Consider the following 19,606-nt stretch of genomic DNA (forward strand, 5'->3'; position numbering starts at 1 on the left):
GTCTTGAAATGTTCTACACGTATGCGCATCATTGACGCAATATGACGCCATTTCATGTAACTAAAATGCAATGCGTTATATTTGTTATTGAAACATTAACATTCAAACATTAATTGATCATTAAAACGGCAACATTGAACGTAAATCGGTGAGTCTATAGTTGGCGTTGAGTCACGGATATCGTTAGAAATTATATTTAATCGTCAGCAGTGGCTTTGCATCACTATCAGTGTCGTTAAAAGACCTCGAGGGGGTGCCACAGGCCAAGAAAAGTTGTTACGATAACCCATCATGTTGAATCATTTATAAGGCAGCAAATCGTTTTTGAAGAACATCAGTTACTATTGAGCAAGTATTTATTTCTCCCCGCTTGAAACATGCACGTAGTAATTAAAACCAGACGCATTTGCGATTTGACTTTGATGAGAGTTGCACGAAAATGAACCAAAGATTTGAACAAACTACTGGAGTTGCGACAAAAAGTATTTTGGTTGACAAGGAAACGAATCAAACAAAATATAAATTATTGTAGTTGCAGATTGCACTACTGTCGTTTATAAGTGCACTGAATGTGTTTTGTTTATCACATAAGCGATTTCTTATAATAAATATGAAGCAGATAAATGTCAATTGGCTACATTTTAATTGTAAATATCTATCTAATACTGTTCACATTTTGAAATGATCACTTTTACAGTAATCCTGTCGTGTGTAATCACTGGTGAGCTATATTTTAAGTACGTACACCACAACTCGTGTAGTGCCATGTTGGTGACCCCTGATATCGACCAATGGGTTGATATCGAGCCATATATCATAATATATTGGATTGGATAATATGATTTTATTTCAGATTTTCAGAAAAAAATATGGATAGACTATGATGAGAAATCGTTATAATCATTATTATAAGAACATATTTCATTGATACAATGTAAATAAACTGTAATGATATAGTTAAATAAAATGTTGAAACAAATAACGGCATGGCAACAATTGTCAACACAGTGTTTGATTTATACCTCTCGGACAGTGTTCATCAAAAGTGATTATTATTGTCTTTGTGATATTAAAATCTTGAAAAATTACTTTTCGATCTGTTTACTGCTACATGATGCAAGGCTGACCCAACCACTTAATATCATTGAAATCGAGTGATTTCTAATCTGTCACACCTTTGTTGAGTGGAAGTGCAGGTCCTTGATCTTGTGCCAGAAGTGCCACCATTTTGATTACAGGAACCACACCTCGTGAACAGACTGTAACCTACGGCTAACACGCGCTGGTGCACAATCACTTCTACACACACACACACACACATATACATACACAAACACACAAATGCATACACACATGCACAAACACATATACACTCATACACAAGAAGGCCTTTATCTCATTCACTGCCAGACGATATGCAAAAATGTGTCCACTCCAGTGCCAGGGTTTTTGTCATTGTCACTCAAACTCCAGGACCCATAGAATATTGAGTTTTAGGACTACATAAACATGAAATACAGCGTGAGAAACCTGAGACTCTCTTCTTTCATCAGGAAAAAAAGAGATAATTCCCGAATGAACGGGGTCACCGTTGCTGGCTACCTCGCTAGCTATCTATTTTCTATCTAACTAGCTAGTTAGCTAGCTATCTATTTGTTTTCTCTTAGCTGGCTAGCTAACTTAATCTATTTGAGTTACAGTAAAGTCTGGTTATATCGATATGGGATATATCGATAGTCCCGGTTATATCGATACTATTTCTATGCACGCACAGAGAAAATTACATGCAAACAGGGTCGGATATATCGATAGTCCCGGTTATATCGATATTTTTTCCGACTCCCTTGAATATCGATATAACGAGACTTTACTGTATTTCCAGTTGAACGGGGTCACCGTTGCTGGCTACCTATTTTCTGTCGATTAGCTGTCTAGCTAGCTAGCTATCTATTAGTTATCTATTATATAGCTAGCTAACTTGATCTATTTGAGTAATTCCCGGTTGAGTGAACCCTGGCGCATGTGGCTGCCGCTGCTCACCCGCAGAAAAACTGATCATGTGACTGTAAAGTGACCTTGAGAGTTTTGAACGGTGCTTGTAAATGAAATGTATTATTATTATTATCAAGTAATATGGGTCTGGAGTTATATGAGCTTGAAATGAGGGTGGCTGTCCAAAATACAATGCAATACATACACAATGGTTTATATCGCGATTTAACAACAACAAGCTGGTACAAAGCGCTAACATGGGGAAAACGGAAATGCAGCCCTTGTGGAAGAGAAAAAAAAATACATTGCCAGAGGTTTGGCCAGCGCTTTTTCAGCACCCAAGCAAGAAAAAACAAATTCGGGAATGGAGCTCGACATCATATTTTCAATTCCCAAATAAATTCGTGAATGGCAGTGAATGAGTTAATAGTCCTACAATACAGAAATTTGCATTTCAGTCTTATTTATTTCAGATTTCTACTGTGTGAAACCACAATAAAATCACCACCTCTGACCTAGTAGCGGAATTACAACATAAATTAACAACAAAATAGGAGCTGCATCCTAATTCACTGGCTTGATCCTTTGAAGCCTGCATTATTCGGTGTTTTAACGTCAGTTCCAGCACGTGGTGTCCGATTTCACATTAAATAGGTCCAAATTTGCAATGGCAGCTTCATAAGGAGGCGATGTTGAAGGTGTCAAAGGACCCAGATCGCTAATTACTTTTGTAGCATGTGTAAACCACATGTGGAAGGGACGTCAGGCGCGCAAATAATGTGGTAAAAAAATGCATACCTTGAAGGATGTAGCCAATGAAGTCAGAAACAGCAGAGGTTATGACGGTACAAATACAGAAATCCACTAAATAGTGGACCACAAATTCTGAAACCGCAATGGATCGGGGTTTGCTGACTTATTTTAACTCTTAAAGGACAACCGACACCTCCAGACAAGTTGTGTCCATAATTTGTAAAATGGCTTCAAATGACTTCTACTGAGCGCATTTTACTAAGATTCCACTGCATATATAGCTATATTTTACGTTTTAAGACTCGCATTGAATATTCAGGAAGTCTTGTTTTCCAGTTGGTGACGATTCTTGACGTGACATCACTGAAGGAACGCCCCTGACCGAGAAAGCGAAACACAATGCATTTTGGGTACTTTGTTTGGTCTGAAAATTTCACGAACTGTAATTCTCCATCCAAGTAGTTTGGGAACACTTTAAAGGACAACCGTTATCTCCGGACAAGTTGTGTCCATAATTTGTAAAATGTCTTCAAATGACTTCTACTGAGCGTATTTTACAAAGATTCCACCGCATATAGCTATATTTTACGTTTTAAGACTTGCGCTGAATATTCCGGAAGTCTTGTTTTTGAGTTGGTGACGAGTCCTCACGTTACATCACTGAAGGAACGCCCCTGACCGAAAAAAGGACACATTGTAGCAGTCCTTCCATCACGTCAATGCATTTTGCTGTACTTTGTTTGGTCTGAAAACTGCGTGTAGCACCAAAAAGAGGCAGAAGATGGCGACAAAGCTCCGTGTAAGGAATTAATCAGCCCGTTTCTGCGAGCTGATTAATTCCTTACACGGAGCTTTGTCGCCATCTTCTGCCTCTTTTTGGTGCTACATTTCCCGCCCCCAGATACCTCAAAATGGCACGGAATTAATTCTTTAATCGATTGCAAACATGTATGCTTTCCTCTTCGGATCTATTTGAATAATATTCATAACTGGATGAGTAACAAGAAAGCATCTTCTCCGAATTTGAAGCCATTGTTTTGATTCTAGAGCAAGGCAAGACGTCCTGGCGTGATGTCACCAACAAGGGGGCGGGACCTTCTGAAACTCAGCATCCCGAGGTCATTTTGAAGTAGTTTTGGGACACTTTAAGTCATTTTTATTGTTTTTTTGCATTTGACTAAAAATATCGGCCTGCGTGTTTTAGGTATTTTAAATGCTATAAAACGTTTTTCTGATGTCAGTTAGGAAACAACCTTTAGCACAACTGATATAATTGCAGTCGTCCCAAACCTTTGTTCACGGGACATGTGACTGAAGTAATGTCTACGTCTCACCCATTGTCTGAGTTGTCATCCACGAAAGGTAAATCACCTTTTACCAAAGATCATAAAAAAGTAAGAGTCATGTTTGATGCCACATCACTCAATGAATCAGAGAAGAGACAACACTTTCGCAACAAAAATATAGCCAGAGAGAGGGCGACCTACCTTGAGACAGTCTTACCTGTATGCCCATAAATGGCCTTCACTTCCATGCGGATAGCCACGCATGTTCCTGCGCGTATCGTTGTGACAGGTCGGTGAGTGACTGAGATAACAGAAGAGATAAGATACTAAGGTAGGGCCTTGTGAACACCTGAAACCGAGCCATCCGGTCTTCATTTTGTTGCCTGGCGACCACAAAGGTTTGTACTAATACAGGCGCTTTATTGCCACGTCTGGACTTTACAGCAGGTGGTTAGCAGGCCTGTGTGACACCTGAATGGACGTCATCCCCTTTTGTAATTATCTCATTTTTCAACTCTTCTTACAAACACACACTCCTGACCCTAATGAGGACAAACAAATACAGTGAGACCTCAACTTACAAACACCTTATCTTACAAACTTTGTCTTACAAACGTCAAATTGATGAAAATTAAACCTTATAATAAGCACTATTTTCATAATACACACCCACCACGGCTGGCGGAGTGATCTTCGGCGGAAGCACACGACCAAACAGCACCAGAGGTTAAGTTACCAACAGTCCTTATGGAAGGTGACTGTCCTTCCATAAGCCATCAGCGACCATCAAAAAGGTCAATAAAACTTATTTTACAGCACAGTTTATTTCTTTAATTACAGTCCTCACGTAATGTGCCTCTCTTTCCAAACAGCAATTCCCTTTGACCTTCGACCTCCAACGCCATTCCATCAAGCCATTAATGACCATCACAAATGCAAATAAAGTGACTTTATGATACAATGCAGTGTATTTCTTTCATTACAATACCATAGCACATGTATTATACATAGAATAAGGTATGTTGTGTGTAGTTTGAAGGCTTATTTAGTTGAAAAGTAGATTTTATTGAAACCCGGGAACGGATTATTCCCATTTTAATGGTTTCCTATGGGAATTTTTTTTTGAGATACACACTTTTCGCATTACACACTCTGTCTGGGAACCAATTAAGTTCGTAGGTTGAGGTCTCACTGTATACGGATACAAGATACAGTGACCTTGGCTTTGAAACTGAATTGGTGTGTATTGCAAACATTAATTTCCCATAGGAAACCATTAAAATGAGAATAATCCGTTCCCAGGTCCCCATAAAACATAATTTTCAACTAAATAAGCCTTAAAACTACACACAATATACCTTATTTCATGTATAATAAATTTGCTATGGTATTGTAACTAAAGAAATAAACTACGGTATAATAAAGTCATTTTATTTACCCTTGTGATGGTGGTTGATGGCTTGATGGAATGGATAGCTTTTTTTTCATAAAGTTTTTCAACGAGCTCTGGGTTGTACATCTTGGAAGTTGTGATATTGCAACAGCAACAGATGCAGGCAGACGCACGAAAAACTTCAGTAATAGCTGGTTCCCTTGCGTGTATGTTCTCTTCAAATTGTACAGATGGCCTGTGCGGGTTATTTGTGGAGCCTGATTGATGGAATATTTTAACCTTGCAGTCGACACTCTGCCTTTGAACGATCAATAAAGTTAAAACAAGTCCAAATTTAACTGTTTTCTATCCATTTTCTCACAATTTCTCACTTCCACCAGAATGTCCCTGATCCACTGGTGAAAAGGACGCTTTGATCTTCTCCTCTTTCATTTTGAACTGCTTCATACAACAAAGAGGGTGCAGAAAGTGCTGAAGATTGAATGACTGTCTGTGTATTTTATGTTGTGTCACATTATTTGTTGTTTAGTTTTTTTTGTTGTTGTTTTGACTTCAAGATGGCGCCGCGACAGTGGCTGCCTTTACAGCAGCTCCTGTATTTTGTTTTTCTACTTCTTCCATTCCTTTCCTCTTCCTTCCATAACTTTGTTGCTGTGAAATGTAAAGTCTGCACTGCGAGACTAATAAAGGGTAATGTGATTTCTTTGATTGATTATTTTTGTATTTATTTTCAAAACTAAACACGAGTCTCACTAAACAGATCCTCCATCGTAATGCAAAAACGAGTGAAAACACAAAGAATTTTCCAAAAAAAGAAAATTCAGAGAAGCAAACAAGCCTTTTCTTGACTCCGAATGAACTGAAAAAAAAAAAAACAGTCCCAACAATATGATAACCCAGACTTCAAAATCTTGCCAAGTTATGAATAATTGGGGGAATTGAGAAAAGAACAATGGAATGAAATATTATCCTGGAAGTCTAGACGAGTCTGGTCCCTCCCCACCCCCCCAGCATCTTCATGTCTACAGGGGAAATTGTTCCATACACTACAGTACATACACGTGCCCCATCACCTAAATCCGCTTGCATTTATCCAGCGCTAAGAATGACGTCGCTGAAAATGATGTCATGGCCTGATCACTTTCCCCCCCCGAGCGCCTCGCATATGAATGCTCGATCAATAAGGAATGGAATTTAACGTGTGTCAAGGGAGCGGAAGCGCTTAGTGACGGGAACTACCCGACACCTTCAGTCACGGCTGGCATGCTTATTGTCTTTGTAAACACGTGCGCTAACATAGCCTCACGTGGTTTCTGTCTTTGTAGATAGGGCGGTTGAGCCTACCTCGTTCGTGTTCATGTGAGAAATCCTCCAGGGGGGGTGTGCGCCTTTGGTCTCGCTCAGCGGTCAGGTCCGTTCTAGGTCACTGGATTCTTCCTGGATGAGGTTAAGTCGTGAGTCATACGCACAAGGGTGGCCCTGCACTCATAGACATCACTCATTGCATGTAATGACCGTTAGACATGAGCACACAAACACATCACCCTCCTCGGTTTTCTTTGGAAGAAAGAATATTCACAGTCCCCCACTCGCCACATGCTTTAATCACTATCAAGTCAATGAGTGGAAGTTTCAACACGGCGCAGAACATGCCATGGTATGTCAGTGGGTACTTTGGAGCTGCACTCTGTGACAATATACAATACGGTGAACCAGTAGAAGCTGAGGTGAACCCGTCGGTGAGAAGTAAACACTGGTAGAGTCGTACTGTGTACCAACTACAGTGAGACCTCAACTTACAAACACCTTATCTTACAAACGTCAAATTTCTGAAAATTAAACCTTATAATAAGCACTAGTTTCATAATACACACCCACCACGGCTGGCGGAGTGATCTTCGGCGGAAGCACACGACCAAACAGCACCAGAGGTTAAGTTACCAACAGTCCTTATGGAAGGTGACTCTCCTTCCATAAGCCATCAACGACCATCAAAAAGGTCAATAAAACTTATTTTACAGCACAGTTTATTTCTTTAATTACAGTCCTCACGTAATGCGCCTCTCTTTCCAAACAGCAATTCCCTTTGACCTTTGACCTCCAACGCCATTCCATCAAGCCATCAATGACCATCACAAATGTAAATAAAGTGACTTTATGATACAATGCAGTGTATTTCTTTCATTACAATACAATAATACATTTATTATACATAGAATAAGGTATGTTGTGTGTAGTTTTAAGGCTTATTTAGTTGAAAAGTATATTTCATGGAAACCCGGGAACGGATTATTCCCATTTTAATGGATTTTTGAGATACACACTTTTCGCCTTACACACTTTGTCTGGCAACCAATTAAGTTCGTAAGTTGAGGTCTCACTGTATTGAATTTTTGAAAGAGATTTTCAAAAAGTCCAATCATGATCATCACGCTCATCTTCATAATCTCTCATGTCAATTTATTGAATCCTATAGTTTTATAACTATTGTTTTAGGTCAGTCTGGTGAAAAATGTCAGGTCTGATGTGTGATAGAAGGGTTTAAAGGAAAACCGACACCATTTTTTTGTTTCTTAACTGACATCAGAAAAACATTTTATAGCGTCCTGGTGTGATGTCACGAACAAGGGGGCGGGACCTTCTAAAACTCGCCATCTGCGAGGTCATTTTGAAGTAGTTTTGGGACACTTTAACTCATTTTTATTGGTGTTTTGCATTTGACTAAAAATATCAGTCTGCGTGTTTTGGGTATTTTAGATGCTATAAAACGTTTTTCTGATGTCAGTTAGGAAACAAAAAAATGGTGTCGGTTGTCCTTTAAAGGTATTCAATTTTCCATATATAAATAAGTAAACTGGATCTGGTCCATCCCCTTTAATTGGGTACACACCTTGGAATAGTCCAATTGCAGTGTAATAGTACACTGTGTAGTGAACAGACGTCAAAGTCAAAGCCCGGAGGCCAGACCCTGCCCGTCACATCATTTTATTTGGCCAGCAAAAGCAAATCAAGCATGTGAAGTGCCATGATGCTTTGCTAAAGTCCGAACCCAAATTTCAAATTGTCATACGAAAAGACTTCTGATTTGAAAACTAGCTATTCCTTAATTTGTTGCGCGCTCTGTATGTAATATACGGCGGGGATGAAACATTGTAATGGTTTCCCCAAATTCATGAGGGGAAACCGTCACTAAAACATGACCCGTGGCAAAAAAAAACGAGTTTGACCCCCTTAGTGTAGTGTATAATGATATCTTACACTACATATGGACATCCTCTGCAATTCAATTTTAGGTAAGTAGCCCTCATACATTACAAAGTTGAGAGCGTCATAACAAATTGAAGGCCATTAGTGATAGTATGTATGTTATGAAGAACACATATCAGGAAGAGCATGTCAACACTACAAAAGACATGCAGTCTCCGGTGCGTGATTATTTGCGATTAGTTGGTTTCCACTGGAAGTAAGCCTGAAACCCTGGGCGCTGAGTGAACTGTGTTTTCTCGAAGCCCTATCATAGTTAACTCATTCACTGCCAGATAATGTGCAAAAATGGTTCCACTCCAGTGCCAGGGTTTTTGTCATTTTCACTCAAATTGAAGGACTCACAGAATATTGAGTTTTAGGACTACATAAAGATTCAATTCAGTGTAAGAAACCTTCGACTCTCTTCTTTCATAAGAAAAAAGAGTTAATTCCTAAATTATATGGGTCTGGAGTTATTTGAGGTTGAAGTGAGGGCGGTCCAAAATACAATGCAATACATACATATTATGACTGTGACTGTAAAGCGACCTCGAGAGTTTTAAAAGGTGCTTATAAATGAAATGTATTATTATTATTTTTATTATTACCGGGGTGTGTAGTTGGCCATCTTTTAGCTCTCTAGCTAGCTAGCTATCTATCTATTTGAGTTACTTCCTGGTTGGTTGCTTACCCACAGAAAAACGTATTCTGTGACTGTAAAGTGACCTTGAGAGTTTTGAAAGGCGCTTATAAATGAAATAGTATTATTATTATTATTATTATTATTGGTTTATATAGTGCTTTAACAACAGCTAAAGCTGTACCAAAGCGCTAACATGGGCAAAAGGCAAATGCTGCCTCCCATGTGGAAGGGAAAAATATTGCCAGAAGTTTGACCGGTGCTTTATCGGCACCCAAAAAAACAAAAAAAAAACTAAACCCGAAGAAATTGAAACGTCATGCTCTTCAATTCGCAAATACATTCAAGAATAGCAGTGAATGAGTTAAGATTCTCCTTACAACAATCTGAATAGAAATGATCTCTTCTTGTTTTTGGGGCTTTTCTCACCACAAGTATGTTGTTGTGCTAATGGGTGGAGAAACAGAGAGATAACAGATTCATGAGTCATTCCACAAACAAGGTACAGTACTCCTCTTTAAAGGACAACTGACGCCATTTTTCGTTTCCAAACTGACATCAGAAAAACGTTTTATAGCATCTAAAATACCCAAAACACGCAGGATACTTTTAGTCAAATGAAAAACACCAATAAAAATGACTTAAAGTGTCCCAAAACTACTTCAAAATGACCTCGGAAATGGCGTGTTTCAGAAGGTCCCGCCCCCTTATTTGTGACGTCACGCCAGGACATCTTGCCTTGCTCTAGAATCAAAACAATGGCTTCAGATTCGGAGAAGATGCTTTCTTGTTACTCATCCAGTTATGAATATGATTCAAATAGTTCTGAAGAGGAAAGCATAAATGTTTGCAATCGATTAAAGAAATCCTTCCGTATCAATTCGAGCCGTCAGGACACGAATGTAGCATCCCAGAAAATGCACAAAATGGCGCCCAAGCTCCGTTGGAAATGGGCTGATTTGTCTGCTGGGAATTTGTGTCAACTGGTATCAAATAGTAGTCTTGGTGCAACACACAACGATTTACCATTGCGTTATTCATGTGTTCTAATTTCGCCATCAACACAAAGTTTCCAGACCAAATAAAGTACCCAAAATGCATTGTGTGTCACTTTCTCGGTCAGTGACAATACCTACCGTGACGTCACGTACGGACTGGTCACCAACTCAAAAACAAGACTTACTGAATATTCAGCACAAGTCTTACAACGTAAAATATAGCTAGCTATATGCGGTGGAATCTTTGGAAAATACGTCATTTGAACTGATTTTACAAATTATGGACACAACTTCTCCGGAGGCGTCGGATATTCTTTAAGGCTTATTTAGTAGAAAATTACGTTTTCCGGGGACCTGAGAACGGATTATTCTCATTTTAATGGTTTCTTATGGAAAATAAATGTTTGGAAGACAACCTTTTCGCCTTACACACACTTTCTGGGAACCAATTTAGTTCGTAAACTGAGGTATCACTGTACAGTATTTAGAAAATTGTGTATACGTGTAGTGTATGTGTGTACCTCTAAGAAAAACTATGGCCCCGCCTACTTTCACCCACTAAAATTAGTCTAGAACTGCCAGTGACTATACGTAGCCATTATCATCAGGTGTCCTGGTATGCTTGTAACCCTTTGAAGGATTCTCCATGTTATGGTATGAGTAACACTTGTTGTGAGGGCGCATCTGGAGCCGTTTCCATGATGTCAAGACATCTCTTTCCTGATAAGTGGTTAGGTCAACATTGATGATCCAGTCACTTATTATCATCACTTTGTAAGATGTTAAGCTTCAGCACGCCTTTACTGTGTCATGCATTTGTCTCCTCGGGTGATAATGTGTGATATCAGTCCAAAGAGCAACAGATGGGGGGGAAATTGGAGTTATGTTTGGGTGATTGTGATGCTTTTAGTCACCGGGGTGGAGGCCGACTGCCTGGAGAAGGCTCTGTATTGTTGGGTAAAGAATGGAAACTTTCAAGCCACAGAATACATCCCATCACTAACTCATGATGGCAACACCCTGACAAAGATGTTTACAAAGCAATTTCATCAACACTTTGGCTTTTCTTGAGCTCATTGGTGTTATTTTTCTTCTTTTGTCTTTCGGGATACTTCTGAGGTCTGTTTTTGCACCACTGCTCAATTGAACATGAACGCTTTACAAAGAGCAGCTGCTTGCATGGGTATGTTAAAGCGGAATTAATTGCCCACAGGCTCGCGACGCACTTCAATACGATTCAGAAGGGTGTTGTCTCCATGTGGCAGAGCTGTTTTGATGCCATCATGGTTTCTTTGTAGAAGCTTGTTGTCACACAGCTTTGAATCACACGTATACAAATGTTTCTTCAGAAAATCAATTGTATGGAAACACAATGAATCCGTTGCAACACCCTCAAAAAAACACACAGTATTAGTATTTTTTTTAAGAAAAAGTACTTGAACCTTTGTCATTGACCTATATTCCACAGGACTAGGACTTAATTGCACAGTTGTTGTTCACCAAATATTGCTCATGGTCATTTTGTGATATTCCATATCATTGTTATCATATTTTATTCTACCACAGGTCACTTTAGCTCTGCTTGATACTTTGCACATTGTGTACAGTGTTTCCTGAGAGGCAATAATAATAATAATACATTTAATTTATAAGCACCTTTCAGAAATCTCAAGGTCACTTTACAGTCACAGGATATATTTTTCTGCCAGCACAACCCGGAAGTAACTCAAATAGATAGAAAGTTAGCTAGCTAGCTGATAGATAGCCAATAGATAGCTAGCCAGCTCGCCAGACAGCTAATAGATAACTAGATAGTCAGCCAGGAAGACAGACAGCTAATAGATAGCTAATAGATAGCAAATAGATAGCTAGCTAGGTAGCCAGCGTTCGCTCAACCTGGAAGAAACTCAAATAGATAGAAAGCGAGCTAGCTAGGTAATAGATTGCTAATGGATAGCTAATAGATAGCCAGCTAGATAGCCATATAGCTAATAGCTAGCTAGCTAGATCTTACCATTTACAGGAAAGAATGCCCTTCTATACTTATTTGTTATGTCCTTGTTTATGATGATACTAGTGGAGCATGTTCTCCCGGAGACAAATTAGTTGTGTGTTCGGCATACATGGCCATTAAAGATTATTTTGAATCTGAAGACGGTACCTAATATACTGTCCTTCCATGTGTTTCTTCTTATGTGGGTTCCATTGGTAGTTGTGTTTGCATGCGAGACATTCTATTCTCAAGTTTGAAATTAATCCAGTGCATCTAGTTTGCATCATCATGCCCATGATTTGGCAGCGAGGCCGGTAGTAGTAAATGTGTGGCGGCCAGAGTTCCGCCACTGGATTACAGGGGAAACACTATCGGATCAAAGTAAAAATGTAAACAAAGTGGCAATGTTAGCGAATATTAGCATAGGCTAACAGTGTTCTCAAGATTACCCTCTGATATTCAGCACATACTGGTACTCATCCGCGTAATGTTTTCTTAATTGACATAAATTAATGGACAAGTGTCTGTATGAAGTAGTGCTTCCTTGAGAGAAAATTGTTTCTCTTCTTCTTCTTTCCTCTCCGGTCTCTGCTTCGGCTAGTAGATGCCACTTATCTGATTCTGATTATGATTACCTCTTTCAAAACCACAATGGCCATAATGGTAATGAAGACTGAAGGCCTAGTTGAACGATTTCTTTCAAAGTATGTCTTGTGAGTCAGTTTTAGAATTGTAAATTTTGATTGGAATGCCTCTATTTTTGCTGTCTAAGGCTTTTGAGGACGCAAGATTAGATAACAGACCTAAAAAATATTTAGTCGGTCATTTTTTTAGAACGATTTAGTGTGGCTTGGCATTCGTCTGCAGCTGTAGTAGTGAAGAACTGCATGCTTGCAGATATAGTGTAACTGAAGCATCTGTACCATGCACATGGAGAGACAATCTTGGGTCATTTGTAGAGGAGTAATGGTCGTGGTCAGTGGGTCTTAAACTGGGTTCGATCAAACTCTAGGGCAGTGGTACTTAATATTGTTGAAGGCACCAAATCCCACCAGTTTCATATGCTCATGTATTGAACCCTTCTTTCACTGAGTGTGCCCACAAACTGCAGACTAGACTGAGTGGTGGACATCTGTGGTGGAGGATCCATCAAACCCATGAGACCGACTCACCGAACCCCTAGGGTTCGATCGAACCCAGTTTAAGAACCACTGCTCTAGGGGTTCGGTGAGTCGGTCTCATGGGTTCGGTGGATCCTCCACCGCAGAGCTCTACCCCCCAGTCTAGTCTGCAGTCATTGAAAGAAGGGTTCAATGACTGTGCCCAATAACTGCAGACTAGACTGAGTGGTGGACCTCTGTGGTGGAGGATCCATCAAACCCATGAGACTGACTCACCGAACCCCTAAGGTTCGATCGAACCCAGTTTAAGAACCACTGTTCTAGGGGTTCGGTGAGTCGGTCTCATGGGTTCGGTGGATGCTCCACCGCAGAGGTCCACCCCCCAGTCTAGTCTGCAGTCATTGAAAGAAGGGTTCGATGAATGAGCAGATGAAACTGGTGGGTTTCTGATAGAGTGTCTTTATACACATCCGTAAACATCATGTTTAGTGTAGTACATGCTATGTTATTTCATGATTAGTTTAGTCTATATGGATGTATGTAGCTTATTAGTTAAGAAGTTGCGTATGCAGAGTGTAACAAGTATCAACTTTCAGTCTAATGTTCTCCCAACACTTGTCCGTAGCTGATAGGCTCAGTCGAGACGATGTCATCAACTGCTGTGTGTTAAAACTAGTTTGAGGAGGCAGGCTTTGTGCTCTTGGCTTCCCGCTCCGACGAGAGATGTTCTTTCTATTTGTCCTACTAGAATAAAGTAGTTTTTTCTGTTCACCATCTATCGTCCCCGCTGGTATTTCATCATAAAACTCCGTTGAACTCCGAACCAGAAGAGAAACAGGAATTAGACTCCAACAGTTTCTGTGCCTCCAACAAGATTAAGAACCACTGGTCGTGGTATATAATTGCAACTGAATACAAACCTCCACATGAACTCCGCAAGCTGTCTTGCTTGTGTCACTGCAGGCTGCAAGTTTTTTTTTTTTATTTCTACAACCACAGCTCCCACGGTGAATATGAACACAAAATCAAACTCGGATGGAAAGCGTGGCGATGACTCTTAACCGCAGTCACCACTGCGCTGGGCAGACTTCTGTGTGAGCGGTTCAAGAACAGTTTTGTTCCAAGTTTCTTCAAAGATTTTGCGTTATCGTGCAAACATGAAGAATTTACTTCCATACAGAAGGGCCCTCTGTCTCGTTTCCCCCCTCTGTTTCAGATTTACACCCCAGCCTGTCTAAACAACAAACGCAAATTCAATCTGGACGTAACTATTTGAGTTTTATATTTAGCTTCCGGACTGCCTGCTTGTATCATGCCAGTGATGTTAACTAGCCAGAGCAAGGCTATATTTACTCTGGGTTGGGCATTCATCACCACAGTGTAAACGCACGAACAGTCTGTCAAGCGAGTAAAAGGAAAGTGTGGACCATCACTCACCACTGTCCAATCATAGGGCTTCCCTATTTCTAGCACACTGGTTCTTAACCGGGGTTCGATCGAACCCTTGGGGTTCGGTGAGTCAATTTCAGGGGTTCGGCAGAGTCAATCGCAGGGGTTCGGCTGAGCCTCCGCCGACACATTTCTGTTAATTACGGAAACGGAACATTTCGTCCGGCCTCAGAGGTCATTTCGTTCGTTTCGTCCGGACGAAACGGAGAAATGCCACAGGAAATGGGGGCAGTATAGAGTCAGAAGCGTACCAAATCGGAAAAATGAATACTGAGAGAGAAGAGAGGCCAGCTAGACTGCTGCTGCTTCCCCCATTCACAACGAATGAACAGGCTAGCCAGTAGCTAGCAGTAATCAACGTGTGACTGTTGTAGTACGTCGTTTTTATATTCTATCCATACTAACTACGTCGGGCAAAAGAAGAAAGTGGTCAGATGATTATGTACAACATGAATTCGCATGTATCACGGAACGTGATGGGAGCTAGCGTCCTATCTGCATGATTTGCAACGCCAAGTTGAGCAACTCTAGTCTAGAACCGGCAAAACTAAAGGAACACATCTTCAAGGTGCATGGAGACGGTGAATACAAGAATACAACACTTGCTGAATTCAAGGTGAAGAGAGCTAGAGTCAATAAAAGGGTCACTCTGCCAGCTCTTGGATTTGTACCTGTTAGTATAGTTTATGCATTGTGTTGGTTTTGTTCTTTGAACAAGGTGATGTTCATGCACGGCTCATTTTATGTAGCAGTAAAAAACATATACAGTAAAGTCTCGTTATATCGATATTCAAGGGAGTCCGAAAAAATATCGATATAACCGGGACTATCGATATATCCGACCCTGTTTGCATGTAATTTTCTCCGTGCGTGCATAGAAATAGTATCGATATAACCGGGACTATCGATATATCCGATATCGATATAACGAGACTTTACTGTATATGTCTTGAATTTGAAAAAAACTGATTTTATTTTTCAATCAAGAGCGGTTCGGTGAATGCACATATGAAACTGGTGGGGTTCGGTACCTCCAACAAGGTTAAGAACCACTGTTCTAGCACTTTGCAGGTATGAGTGCAGGTACTACTTTTTAACATTTGCACCATGAATGCACTTGCACACTCGTACAGACGGTACTGACTGTGCTTGCACATGTGCTCCCTGACTACATGGTGTCCAGTGACAGAAGTATGGACAGCAAAAAAAAGCATCAGATGGTGTCACCTGGGCTCACTGCCCGGGCACACAGCACCTGAATGACCTCACTTGGGGCATACACACACACACACACACACACACACAAAATAACACATCAAGTGTCAAATGCAAAGTGGATGGCCTGTCTACAACTGCAAATAGATGAGTGGACAAACAACCCCGGCAATGACAGACACTTTAAAAGCAGACAGACAGAGGTCAGAGAACTGTCTGCACAAAGACTTTCCTGCACTTTGGGATTCGCGCAAGACTAGGAATAAAGGTGTAACTGCGATGATATGATGTGCATATCAAATCGCAATGACAATATCGAGCAAAAATAAATCACTTATTTTTGTTTGAATGCTCAGCCCTAGTTATAACGTCTAAAATAAAACGGAAAAACTATAACCGTTTTTGCACCTCATGCATTTTGGGTACTTTGTTTGGTCTGAAAACTTTGTGTGTTGATGGCGAAATTAGAAGGAAAACACAAATAACGCAATGGTGAGTCATTGTGTGTTGCACCATGACTACTATTTGATACTAGTTGACACAAATTCCCAGCAGCATTCCCATCAGCCCATTTCCAACAGAGCTAAGGTGCCATATTGTGCATTTTCTGGGACGCTACATTGGAGTCCTGGCGGATAGAATTGATACGGGAGGACTTCTTTAATCGATTGCAAACATTTATGCGTTCCTCTTTACAACTAATTGAATCATATTCATAACTGGATGAGTTACAAGAAAGCATCTTCGAATCTGAAGCCATTGTTTTGATTCTAGAGCAAGGCGGAGACGTCCTGCCGTGACGTCACGAACAAGGGGGCGGGACTTTCTAAATCTGCCCAGTTCCGAGCTCATTTTTTTGCAGATTTTGGACACTTTAACTCATTTTGATTGGTGTTTTGCATTTGACAATAAATATCAGCCTGCGTGTTTTGGGTATTTTAGATGCTCTAAAACATTTTTCTGATGTCAGTTAGGAAACGAAAAAATGGCGCCGGTTGTCCTTTAAATGATGTGATTGTTTTGCGAATTAGCCCTGAAAAGAAAATAATGTTTTTTTTGTGTGTGACAATATTTGCATAGGCAAAAAGACTTCTTTATCGTTTGGCATAGTTCACACTGAATTCATACTTAACCTGTTTCTTGATGATTGGTGTCATTTTCACTCAGTTATTGAAGGCTGTCCAACTGTTATAGGGCAGGGGACTATGTGTACGTTCAGTCTCTTGCTATTCCCCATTTTTAGCAAAGTCCTGGACATGCTAAATCCAACCGCAGTCCACTGTTGTTCCACTTTCAAACACCCCAGTGGACCACCCATTCGGACTTTCACTTCCTTGTTTATTGCTGAGTTTGTTGTGCATCCATGAAGATTCAGATTGTGTCCAATGTCTCTCAGGGTTTTAAGGCAAAATGGCCACGCTTTGCTTTGCATCCTCTGACATTTAGCTGGCAGGCAAATAGTCAACAATGGCCCACTGGGCTCGGATGAGTCGGTGTCGTCTTTGCAAGGACCAGGTTAAGTAATCAGTGTAGGTGCATGGAGTAGTCCTCTGCTCCCCCCAACCTGAGAGTAGGGACCAATCATACATAGCAGAGTCTGGCACCGCCACGTCTGGACAGTAGGGATACGTATATAGGGCCGAAACTACCAGCAAAAGACTTTAGTTCGCTGATGAAGCATCTTGGATAAGAAGCAAATCGTCCGACATCTTCAAAGAAGTACAGACGAGGGGTGAAGAAACCTTTTCATCGATGGACCACTCCTGTACGACTGCGAGCTTACACAGATGTAAGGACCAGGTTGTTAACACCTTGGAGTAGCAAAGAAACCTGCCATGTAGGGACATTTGTCTATGAGCTTAGAAACACTGAAACCCAAGAAGCCTTTCAAATCCCCCTGACTGCCTCTGGAGTATTAATAACACGCCATACACACCAGCCCAACTACCTTCTGATTAAATGGGACCAGTGCGGGTGAGGAGGTCATTGCGTGCAGAGTATTCAGATACCACCATACCTTTCACCTGCTGGCCTGAAGCGGAGCGATGTTGATGTTTTGGCATCGATTGACTGGACTGTACTGGGCATGTATGTGTGTGTGAAAGATAGAGATCCCACTTAAATGGCATCATGTTAACTCGTAAATTAACACCACTAGCGAGCCGCAACCCAGCAGGACCACGCGAATGCACAAGCCTCTTGGATGATGAGGTCATGATAGTCTGGCAGATCCCTGTCATGAGGTGGGGGGTGGTGCGCCTGACTGCTATAAACAGAGAACCCTGAGTGAGAGTGGAGAGGGTGGGGGTGATACTGTGAATACGAATGCTCAGTAAATTGTGCACCTTTTAAATCCTGGCACCTGTGCACAACAACAACAACTTTGCATCTGTTAAGCTCCAGAAAACTGCAAGACCTGTGTTTTTTCTTTCCTTAGAAGTGCTAGACTAAAAACATCGTCCCAATAAAGTCGAAGCACAGCTGCTCCAGTCAGCCCCATTTTGTGACCTCTGAGCTAAGCACAAGGACTACACGTACAGTTGCTCCCATACACAATGTGCTATAAATCGTGCACGTGTTGATAGGTGTAATCTGCTATGTGCATTGGTGTGGAGACATACGCCAAAGAGTCGAAACTATACTGTAGAGAGAAAGCCTGAATGGAAAGTAACAATATATGATCACGCAAGTGCAGTAACAAGTCGAACAGATATGCAATCGTTCAATGCACGATCATTCAGTCTAGCAACACTTTGGAAAAGTACCGCAGGGATTCCTGTGCTTGCATTCTTGACTCCTGAGGTGAGGACCCACTCTGTGTGATGTCATAACAGGTTCATTGGTGGTTTTCCCATACATGCCCAGACAATGCACAGGTTTCAACACACCTTCACGACATTCGGGAGTTTTTTTCTACTCTTTTTGTGCTTTGATAAGAACATTGTTTCACAAGATATACTGAGGATGATGATTTATCACGTTGTGACTCGACGTGCAAGCATGCAAGTACAAATAACAATACTTTAATTGTCTTAGCTGCTGCTGGTTAATCAGCTACATTGCCAAACAGCTTGTAAAACAATATTTAGCGTTATGTGTTGTTCATTTTTTTGGGGTGGGCTGGCTTTAATTTTCTCATGAGGAATACACACCCTTAAAATGTGTGAGCAACCCCTCACATAGCAACAAATGTAGTCGAAATGACCAACACAGCACACCATGCATATAATGACGTGACTGCAGGGCTGCCCAATGTGTCAATCGTGATTGACTGATAGCTCGCTGACTGGTCTCAAGTCATTTGTGTGTTTTGGGTTGCACCATTGACATGCTAGTATTTAAAAAATAAAAATGAAATAAAAGAGTAGATGAGATCCGCCCAAAGTTCCTCAAGGCTCTGCATGTTGTGGGGCTGTTTTGGTTGACATGACTCTGCAACATTGCGTGGTTATCGGGGACAGTGCCTTTGGATTGGCAGACCGGGGTGGTGGACCGGAGGGTGTATTCAAACTACAGAGGG

General features: G+C 40.9%; 1 protein-coding gene across 2 annotated transcripts in view; it reads right to left on the reverse strand.

Moving 5' to 3' along the window:
• Nucleotides 1–19,606, reverse strand: part of rmnd5b (required for meiotic nuclear division 5 homolog B) — an 83,920-nt gene that overhangs the window by 24,364 nt on the left and 39,950 nt on the right. For both annotated transcript variants that reach the window (XM_089019505.1, XM_089019497.1), the window contains 2 exons: nt 6,769–6,861; nt 4,249–4,332 (listed from right to left, as the gene is read on the reverse strand). The gene's annotated coding sequence lies outside the window, so the exon portion shown is untranslated. The remainder of the gene's footprint in view (nt 1–4,248; nt 4,333–6,768; nt 6,862–19,606) is intronic.

The sequence above is a fragment of the Hippocampus bargibanti genome, linkage group LG02 (assembly GCF_051943395.1).
Source record: "Hippocampus bargibanti isolate YZ-2025 linkage group LG02, ASM5194339v1, whole genome shotgun sequence".
Lineage (NCBI taxonomy): Eukaryota > Metazoa > Chordata > Actinopteri > Syngnathiformes > Syngnathidae > Hippocampus > Hippocampus bargibanti.